Source organism: Apium graveolens, chromosome 4 (genome assembly GCF_009905375.1).
Source record: "Apium graveolens cultivar Ventura chromosome 4, ASM990537v1, whole genome shotgun sequence".
Taxonomy (NCBI): Eukaryota; Viridiplantae; Streptophyta; class Magnoliopsida; order Apiales; family Apiaceae; genus Apium; species Apium graveolens.
Window position 1 is genome coordinate 312,947,756 of NC_133650.1, and position 9,626 is coordinate 312,957,381.

Consider the following 9,626-nt stretch of genomic DNA (forward strand, 5'->3'; position numbering starts at 1 on the left):
ATGATAAAATAGTGGAGGAAAGTTAAAAAAGTGAGTAAAGTAGTGGGACCGATTAATATTATATGTATAAAGTGGGTATAGTGGAGAGAAGTAGTGGATGTAGTTATTTTAAAAATTATAAAAACCTTACTATTTTTGGAAAGTTTTGAAATGTAAACAATTGGATGGGACATCCAAAAAAGGAAAGTGTAAACAAATGGGAGGGACAGAAGGGGTATCATTTATTAGCAAAACATCAACTAAATTATAGAAAAAAAATATCAGCTATTTAACACATGGGCCCATAAGCCCATTAATCATCTTAACCCTATTTCTTCTTCACCTTACTCTTCCCCTAAACTTTGAATCTCCCCTTCTCAGCCTCCTTCACCTTCCTTCTTAATGCCATAAACAACGACGCTCCAAATTCCTCTTCACCATAAATAACGACGACAGCACCCACCTCACTCAACTCGCCACCCACCTCAAAAGCCCCTTCCGATTCAATCCCACCTCCCAAACTACGCCTCATGCGTAGCTTCAGTGGCCACATAGTCCCTCTCCCTCACGACAAATCACTCTGTTACGTCGGTGGCGACACGCGTATCGTTGTCGTTGATAAACACGAGCTTGTCTGATTTGGTTTCAAAGGTGGGTAAAATTGTAATTAGTGGTGGTTTGAGTAATGGGGTTATGTTGAAGTATCAGTTGCCTAATGAGGATCTTGATTCTTTGATTTCGATTATAAGAGATTAGGATTTTGGAGAATTTGGTTGAGGAGTATGATCGGTTGAATTTGTCGAATCTAGGGAATTTTTCGGGGGGGGGGGGGGTAGTAGAATTAGGTTGTTTTTGTTTCCGGCGAGAAGTAAGATGAGTGGTTCGAGTATTGGAAGTTTGTTTGGGAGAGGTCAAGTCGGAGGATTGATTTTTAAATGCTTTGAATGGGGGGAGTAGTGTAGGGGGTTATCGGTGAGTAATGCAGTTAACTCGTTGAAGGGGGATGGAGTTGTGTATAGGGGTGTTTTTCCTGATGATGAGAACTTGGAGGTGGCTGTCAAGTGGTTTTCAAGGGAAAGTCTGAAGGGTGAGGATGATTTCTTGGCCGAGCTTACGATTATTAATCTTCTACGACACAAATATCTTGTTCGATTGCTTGGTGAGTTCTCCGAAATTTCTATTATTCGTTCTTGATTTCATTGAGAATTTTACATGTTTATGCTAGTTCTTAGTATTGCTTCCTTTGTTTGTGAAGGGTAAGAAATTGTTAGGATTAACATAGGAAAAAACAACTTGTTTTCTGATCTTTTAGTTGTTAGAATTGTGTTTGGTAATAGTTCTTTTTCCCCAACTAACATAAGGAGAGGTGTGTTTGCAATTAGGCTTTTCTTTTATGACAAGATTTGCCGATAACTTATCCTCATCTTAATTACAAGGGCAACATTCTATTTTTGTTCGAGTTATTTATGTTTATTTATACAGGAGTATGTGCTTCTAGAGTCTAAATCATGTAGTTGTTGCCTTGCTAAATGTGGATCTAGAGTTGTTATAATCCTCCTCAATTCTTTTGGCATATTTGGAAACTAGCATTTAGGATGACTTATGGACCAAAATGTGAGAGTCAGTAATGGTGGCTAGGTGGAATAAGATGACAAAGAACCAAGCTGGACCGATAATATATTTGCAAAAAGCAACCAAAAACATTGGATACTTATCAAAAAGAACACATTAGATGTGCTTTGATGGCAGTGTAAAATAAGACTTGAAAAATGTAGATAACAAAATAAAGAGTTCTTAATTGGAATATATAAATTTAGCTAATAAATGTTGGATAGAGACTTTCGTTTCATTTAGTTTGTGATGACTGTTCTTTTTAGACAGAACAATATCGTCTCTGTTCACTAAGTTGAAAGTGAAGTTGTTAACTTTCTATTTTACGTACATTTGCACTATGCAGTGTATCTAAAAAACAATGTATCTGAAAAGAACAGGTTAAGGGATGAATGATCCATTCTCGATATTTGAGCTCACAGTCCCTGTGAGTGCCAAGAGAATATACACCTACGGTGATTGTACAATTGCTGAATTCATAATAACAGAGTTACTCATTACATGTGGTCTAGTGACATGGATATCTGAATTTGACAGATCCTTGGTTACTACAATAATTTAAAACATAATGCAATATAAAATCACAATCTTATACATTTATTGTTCCTACTGGATGTCGTTGCTAGTTTTAAGAATAATAATTTGGTTTCTACGTCCATATGTCACCAGATTTAATCCATACGTGCAAGCTAGAAGCAGGATTGACCAACTGAAGCGGTTGGGCCACAGTGTAGATAAGGTATAATAATTGTATTTGCATTCAAAGTATTTGAGGTTATAGAGATGCCTTTTGTCATAGTATCTTTAAGTCATAAAAATTTGGCATGGCAATTGTTTTCAGGGACTTTAAGCGGGATGATTTCCGTACTGATTCGATCCCTTCATCATCCCTTGATCTAGAAGGCCACATATCAACAGTAAATGGTACACATCTATTTCCCTCAACTTCAAGCTGCTTTTTAAAATATGTATTTAGATTGAAGGATATTAATAGATTAAAGCAAAAATATGAAACGAACCTGAATATTGCAGTTAAAGAAATCACCCTTGAGATATGACTGTACTTTGAATGATATAAGCTTAAGTATTTTTTGTGGTATGGTTAATAAGATCAATTCAGTGTGGAAGATCTCTTGTTTTATTTCGCTTACGTCAAAGTGTTAATCAGCGTAATACTTTTGGAAAATTTATAAAATAGTCCAAGAAGGTTTTAAAAACTCTTACCAATACGGTTTATTTACACATACATATATATATTGTGTAGGTGATGATAATACAATAAGAAAGTGTATACCCTGTAAATGTCTTCAAGTTTAAATAGCTAATTCGTCATGCTTAGCCCCTAGGGAAAACTTTATCTAGTAGTAGGATGGGGGTAGGATTCGGCTAGGCCAAACAGGCCTCTGCTAGGCAGACTCTAGCTGAATCAATCCAGCCTTTTGGTTCATGTTTATTGTAGCCACGTTCTAGCGTATAGACCTAGCCTTATAGTTAGGATTGCTTTAAGGGTGTATGATGCTTTTTTAAATAAGGTAAAGAAGCCTGATTAATGTTATGGTGGGTGGAAATTTTAAATATCTTATACCCCCGCCTCAAAGTCTATTGGTCCGTAGGCGCATGTTTGACATGATCTAAATAAGTGTTTAATGTCTACGTACACACATTAATGTTTTTCCCTCAAATGTAGATGCAAGCATTAAGCAGGCTGATTGGGATGTTTCGAAACTTCGGGATAAACGTTGTCGTGATATCGAGGTGCAAGCAGGTTCTATTAGTAATGAAAAGTTATCGGAACTAATAGCTAAGTATGAGGTAACTTACCTGGGATTCTATGGAAGCCACGGTTATTTGGCTTCTTCTTCTCTTATGTTGCTGTTGAAAGGTATCAGTGTCTTGTCAAAAGTTTATCAAACTTTTTCACTTTGCATAAAAAGCTTGAATTAGCTCCGTCTAAGCCAGTACAGTTGCTTCTTGAATCTGGTGCAATAAAAACATGGGAGTCAATAAGGAATCTTTTAAAGCATGAAACTGGTGCTACCGTGGAAGGTCTTCGTGCTGCTGTTATTGGTTTTGAGTTGGACCAGTCAGCGTTTGACGAAATGGTGCAGAACTTGCGTGCCTATGCCAGAAGTGTGTGCCAGAAGTGTGGTGGAATAGAAAGCAAGGGAGGATACGAAATTTCTACTTCTCTGTATACAAATTATTATGCCTAAATAAATGATTTGATTACAAATTTCTAACTTATTTAAGTGTAAATTGAATTTGGTTTGGTCGGTGTTTGTACTTCCACATAGTTTGCTTTCTACTTTTGGATGTGAATTTTACGGATTTATGATATAACTAATGTAAATTATTGTATTTTGTTATATCATTAGTTTTATATTTTGATTTTGTGAGTTTGTGATTGGTAGCCAGAAATTAAATTAGACTCTGGCAGGCCTAGAGGTTGTGTTGAGTTTGTGATTGCATTGTGATTGCATTAGACTTTGCAGGTTTAGAATTTAAATTGGAAGCCGAAAATGGCTGGAAACTGAAAAATCAAAATTTGGCTATTCTGGAAATACAAACTTACGACGGTTGTTAATAACATATTCCGTCATAAGTTGGCCCTAATACCTAACATACGACAGTTTTTTCTGTCAGAAGTTACTAATTTACGACGTAAAGTTGCGTCGTAAATTTACACTTTATTTTATCAGTTATGGGACCCATAAGAAAATATCCGAAGATTCCTCCGTCGTAAGTAACTAACATACGACGATATTATTCGTCGTAAGTTTAGAACATACGACGATATTTTCCGTCGTAAGTAGATTTATTATTTTATTGAGTATGTGGGCCCCTTCTTTCTTACTTGCGACGCAATTTTATCTTGTGACGAAAAAATGAACTTACTACTCGACCAAAAACGACGATTTTTTTCCGTCATAAATGGCTCAATTACGACGATTTCAGTTCAAAAAAACCGTCGTAAATGGCCAAATTTGTTGTAGTGAGACGATGTTCTAGTAAAAAAAAATTAAAACAATTAATCAAAATCTCGATGTGCCTAAAATGGTCCAAACTAGGAAAGGTTCTTTTAATAGATAATCAAGAAATTTCATGTATGACCATTATGAAACTCTTATTTACATTGAACCTTCAAACGCAGAGAGTGTAAAATATGAAGGCCGATGTATTCGAATTAGCTAGAACAAAGTGTCTTGATTCGTCGGAGAGAAAAATTACAATAAAAATATTTAGAACATAAAATGCATGATAACAGTGAAGAAATGCAGCATCCCCCAACAATTCAAGTACAAAATGTATCAAGTAAATAGATGTTCATTGATTCTGGGAAACTTTTCATAGCAGAAGCTGGCCAACCAAAATCACTTCTTTCTCTGGCAATGCGACAGGCCCTGATAGAACAGGCTCGCCTCATCCAAAATGGGTTGTGTCAAAAGCTAGCCTAGACCACGTAGTGACCAAAAGAGTTGCATCTAAAGAAGGCCTCGCTCTAGTCACTTCAAAATAGTCTACTGTCGATTTTGCACACATCAACTGTTCCGGTAATCGAATTTCACTCAGTTTCTTGTGGTGAAAGACCCTCTATTTGACTATTATAGCTGAGGGCTTAGAGCCCATTTGTTTATAAATGAACTAATCAGACTGAAAAATTATATGAATCAGGCTGAACTGGACGAGTCATTATTTAGTTATTCAAATTTTTTGATCAAAGATTTATTCTCCTGGACGATTGAGGATTGAGGTTTATCTCGACAAGTTCTGAACGAGTTAATGTAGAAATTATAGCTAAATCATTCACCTCTTCAACAACAACCATGTCCCCTTAATTATTTTCAAGTTAAAATATTAGAATTATCAACTTCATTATCGCTACAACAAAAATGAATAATTTCACCAATTACGATTTGGTTGAATTCAATAATTTTAAACAGTTGAATTTAATATAAATTCAATCACAACAGATTCTTTGAAATTAATATGGTTGAAATTAACCTTCCGGTTGAATTTAAGGTTAAATTCGGCGTAAAACCGTTAATTTTATGAAAATTAAATTTAATCATAAATGGTTGAAAATAAGTTAATTTCGCCAATTATTGAAACTTTTAAAATTTCAAATTTCACATTTGGTGAAAATTTTGAGTTTTGAAATTTGTGCTCAATGATGTTAATTATGAATTATGATTGTAATGATTTTAGTGTTATTAACAACTACAAATATCACAAGACCCATATTGTATGAATAATTCAAGAACAAAAGAAAATCAAATTAAACTCACTATTAACTAATTATATCATATTACGTATAGAGATATATAAATTTAACTCAAAATTTGTAATTATATTTTACTATTTCATTTTCTTCCTTCGTACACAAATGAATTGGTCATCGAGTTTTTCCTGTCACCGGAGCTGCATTATTTGCTGAAAAAGTTTCGGATTATGGAATAATTTCATTACAAAAATTTTGTACAATTAAATTTACTAAAATGATAGTAAGTTTGTTAGATTTTATCCTAAAATTTGTATCGGACACGATTTGCTTATACGTTATTTTTTCGAGTTTATGTATAACTCCACAGAAGACACTCAGCTAAATAAAGTTTTCTCCAATTTTATATATCTAAAATATTTAAATGTATTAGCAATATTAAATTTTCATAACACTGTTTCATAATTCAATAATGACTTACTTTCTTATAAATGGTTAGAAGTGACGTACTTTTGTTATATAAACGCATGCACGGTGCATTGGAATCAATTGCTGTCTTCCCATGTTTTTCGAGAAAAAATCACCAAATTACCTATATTTGGGAATTGAAGACCCAAAATACCCCGAGTCTGGCCCAATTTACCCACGGAAGACCCTATACGAAACACGAAGTTTTGCAATGTGCATTGCTATTATCCAAAAGTAATGTCTAGTACCCATCGGTCATCAATCAGCAATCCACAAGTTTGCTGTTTGATTTATTTTCACATGCTTTCTCCTCTCTGTATTTTTATATTACAAACAAACCAGGAAACTCCTACAAGCTATTACAAGTTTTTTGATCATCAAAGATTCGAGCTATTTCAAAATCAATGTTATATAATATTCCCACTTTAATTTAGACAATTATTAATATTTTCTCCCACTATCCTTATAGTAGATTTCATTGGATCAACTCACAAACACTTGTCCAAAAACATATACATACAAACAAGAATATGCGGATACATACAAAGACAGATAAGCCGCGTATTTACATAGCAAAGAACACGTATGCAGCTTTTGCGCATGCGTATAGCTGATATAACGCTTTCAATCAAATTTGCGTATGCACTATACGCATTTGATCTATGCGCGTTTGGTGGGTAAAAAGGGCCGTCTGCTTCAGTGATAGGTATTTCGGTAATCTTTTCTCCCACAACACGTAATTAAGGCCATCACCCGTTTTTCCATAGGAAACAACATTTCAATGAAGTAAATATAATGATATTATTAGATGGTAAAACCATATTAAATAATCTTGTCACCCACTTGAAAAATGTGTGTTAGAATAACCTCTAATTTTCGTTCCAATTTCCTTCCACAAAAAATAAAAAAATTGGTTAATCCTATTTAATTTTCTATGAAGATGTAACAAAATTATCTTCAATAATTATACTCAAAAATTAAATTTATGAGATACTATAATTAGTTTTTTTTTTTATTTTTGCAAGCATTCAAATAAAAGGAACTAGTTTAAAACTCGTGCGATGCACGAATATTTTTTTTAATATTATATAATTTTTATAAAAAATTAATTTGAATTAAAATCTTAAATTTGTACATTTAAATATTGTTATTGATATGATTTCATGATAAATATATTAATACTCATATATTTTCATAATACTTTTAATAAGAGATATTTGAAAAAGACAATGATACTTAGTGGGCGATATACTTTTATAGATATTTATACGTATTTTTACAAAAATTATTATGATTATCTATAAGTTAAGTTTTTTTGGATCAATAACATATAAATTATATTTAGTCTAATGTTAACTTCATTTTATCATAAATCAATAGTTTAAATTAACCCGAAACTAATTACACCAACAAAATTCAACTAATTATTTTAATTCTGATTTTAATTTTTTAAGCCCGGTTCAATATGGTAATTTCATTTTAACTAGTCAAATTATATTTTAATAAATTAATTTTTGTTAGTATATATAAATATAGTATCTATATAATATATATGTAATAATTGAATTATTTGTTATGGTAAAGACTGTTATAGAAATTAATTAAATAAGAATTTAAATTTGTAGAGAAAGTTGAGTTCAATATCAATGATAATTTGAATGACCGACACACCCACCCACCAAACTTTTAATATTTTGTCTATTATAATATATTACTAGTCTAAAAGCCGTGCATCGCACTTTATATAATATAATTATATATTTTTTGTAAACAAATTATTTTGAATTGAATTCTTAAATTTGTTCACTTAAAATTTTTAAATAATATGCAATACATGAATATGTTCATGATTTTTTAAATTAATGGAATTTAAAAATGAAAATCTAACTAATAAATGCATTTCTATGTGTGTTCACAAAAAATATTATGATTTAGTTAAAAGTTATGTTGATCAATAGTATACAAATTATGATTAGGCTTATACTAATTTTATTTATCTCGACAATAGTTTACATTATTGTGGTTAATCCCTTGTTAGTAGTTTAAATTATTGTGTTTTATCCCACATCAATAGTTTACATTATTATCTTTAAACTCTAGGCTTGTTACACCTACCAAATTCAACTAATTATGTTAGAGCGACCAAAATCAACTAACTATATTTAGTTTGATTGTAATTTTTTAAGCCCGAAATATGATAATTTTATTTTAACCCTGATAGATAGTATATCTGATTTTGTTTTAGTTGTCGAATTATATTTTGATTTTGATTATGATTTTTTTTATTTTGGATCAATAGTATAATATTTTTTAGTATGGATGAATAGTTTATGTTATTTTGTTTAAAGTAGGTTAAATAATATATTAGTATTATTTATTATTTTGTATTTGCCGAAGTATTTTAATATCAACCAAATACAACTAATTATATGTAATTTGTTTTTTTTTTAAAATTATCTTAGAACAATAGTATAATTTTATTTTAGCCCGAATAAAAAGTACAAATTATTTTGTGAGAGGATCATTTCTTTAGCCTTTTAGGTTTTGGTGATGTGCCAAGTGAGTTGTCGTGGACATTGTAGGTAGGAGCATGACAGTGAAAATTAAATTAAATTTAAGTGACGTATAATCATCCTTTAGGTTTTAGGTTTTTCTCTAGTATCACATGTCCAACAAACCTATTAAAAATACTTTCTGACAAGTAGGCTTGTCAACACGTCGAATTTGGATCGGATTTGACTACATCCACATCCATATCCATTTAAATTTGTTGGATCGGATTCAGATCGCGTCGCTTTCGCTTTCGGATTTTTAATAACATAATCCATATCCAAATCCATTAGAATCTCGGATTATCGGATCGGACTCCGGATCCATCTAAATTTTTTGAGATAAATAATATTAATTTAATACGGTTCAATATTTAAAAAAACTTAAGCACAAAAAGCTATTTTATAGTCACAGATATTCTGAAAAAAATGAAAATATATGAAAATGGTTCACTTCAAAATAATTATGAAATAAAGAAATAAAAATAAAATCACGTAATTGAATAAATATCTGAAAATAAATATATGTGTCAATTTCAAAAAAAAATTGTGAATAAAATATTATGTATAAAAATAATTTCTAACACACATGATAGTTATTAGAATATGATGACACCTGGTGTCTACAAAATTGTTTAATATGATGAGATAACAGTTAAATTTATTATAAAATTAATATAATTCATATTGATTCATATAAAATTAATTATGTTGATTTATTATAGTTAATATATATGTACAAAATTAATATAATTAATATCGATACATATAAAATTAATTATATTTATTTATTATAGTAT

The 9,626-nt window shown here is 31.2% G+C and overlaps 1 long non-coding RNA gene across 1 annotated transcript; it reads left to right on the forward strand.

Moving 5' to 3' along the window:
• The first annotated feature begins 294 nt into the window (after positions 1–294).
• LOC141721794 (uncharacterized) lies at positions 295–3,981 on the forward strand. The gene is made up of 4 exons (XR_012574875.1): positions 295–1,138; positions 2,260–2,329; positions 2,432–2,514; positions 3,278–3,981. It is a non-coding gene; the product is annotated as an uncharacterized LOC141721794 (long non-coding RNA).
• The last annotated feature ends 5,645 nt before the right edge of the window (positions 3,982–9,626 follow it).